This window comes from Penaeus monodon, chromosome 15 (assembly GCF_015228065.2).
Source record: "Penaeus monodon isolate SGIC_2016 chromosome 15, NSTDA_Pmon_1, whole genome shotgun sequence".
NCBI lineage: Eukaryota > Metazoa > Arthropoda > Malacostraca > Decapoda > Penaeidae > Penaeus > Penaeus monodon.
In genome coordinates this window covers 43781322-43783062 of record NC_051400.1, presented here as the reverse complement: position 1 = coordinate 43783062, position 1741 = coordinate 43781322, and positions in this window count along the sequence as shown.

Below are 1741 nucleotides of genomic sequence, written 5' to 3'. Positions count from 1 at the left end.
GGTAAATGGTGAGTAATTTAAAAAAGCATATTTGGTAACAGGTACCTAATAACCATGTATAAAGAAAACCACCTTCGTTGAGCAATATGCAATAATATGACCTTTTTGCTTCATGTAAGACATATGAAAATATGTTACACTGAGAACACTCAACTTCCGGTCCATTGCGTCTTTCTCTATTGCTCCTTTTTTGCAGTTCCGATTCAAGTGCATTTTTCTAACGCTCTCTTTCTTCCTCTCCATCTTCGTCCTATAGCAGGTGTTTTCCGGCATCTTTTGATAGCTTCCCCGTCCCCGCTTCTAACCAAGTGCTAAAACCACCTTAACCTGGATGTTCTAATCTGATCACTTATACCCCTATACTCATGCCCTTTCTCTCGCATTATTTTAATGCTCTCTATGCGATGAATATACTGTCCATCTGAAGTCTCATCTCTGTTTTTTTCCGCCTTCCTCTTTTTCATTGTATGCCCCTATGCCCATGCTTTATAGGACATTACTCGTATTCTTCGCCTTCAGACCACTCCGCATGTTCTGTCCTTTTCCTCCATTCTGTTTTAATCCCTTCCTCAACCTCCACTGCACATCCCCCCGAATTAGCCAGTGTTAAGCCCAAGAATTTAAAGTTCGCCCCTTGCTTTACTTCTTCCCCTCTAACACCTCTAGCTTGGCACATCCACCCTTATTTTGCTACGTACCATTACATATGATTTCCTTGCATTCAAGTTTCAATCTTCTCTTTTGGAGAATCAGCCAATGTATCACTCTAGTTTGTGCTGATTTTCTGCTGCGATTGTTAAGTCAGTAAAGAAAAACGCCCGTCAGTATCTATTTCTTATGTCTGTTGTCCATCACAAGTTAGAAAGGGCAAGGGGCTGATCCTTGATGTAGCTTCATTTTCACTCCAATTCATGTCTTGCCCTTTGCTGCATCTGACCAACAACAACAACAAAATAATAAGATTGCACAGGTTTTATTTATTTAGAATATAGCACTTATGTGTAGTTTTTTAAGCAAAAGGAGGCCATAGGGATTATCTAAATCTATGCAGTACATAACGTACAGGTAATATTTAAAGCTCTGCATGGATTGACATTTTGTGGCTAGTCTCGCAAAGTCCATATAACCAGCTTGCTTTGGGTGCAATTCGCACTTTTCTTTATTGTTCTATGCCTTGCCTATCACGAAATTGGCCCCATTTTCATTACTACATTTCTCCCAGATACGTATTACTTTTCATTCCTTTATCCAGACGGGAACAATCCAAGTCACATCTGGGATTTACTGCAGGAAGTGCAATTCATCTTTGAATTATATTTTGAAGTTGCTCTCTAAGATATATCACATTGTTCTGCCTCTTCTTGGAATGTTCGGAATATGAGTAATTAACAAGATACACAATTTCAAATGAATTCCAACTAATCATACAGACAAACTTGGATTTTATATAAAGATGAAATAATTAGAGTGTTGTTTTTCTCCCACTGTTATTCTGACATTGTTTCAGTTCTTTCTTTCATTGTGCTGAGTCGCCTCTTTATTTTATATATTATATTTTGTTTCTCCTCATTATTAATCTTTTCTTTGTCTCTATTTTTCTTTGCCACTACTCTAAAGTCATTTAACTTTTACTGCATTCGATAACCCAGAACAATGTTTTCTAGAATCTGTGTTGTAAAATTTGCCTGTGTAATCCATCTATAATACTGAATAGAATAAAGTCACTTCACAAGCGTCTTCT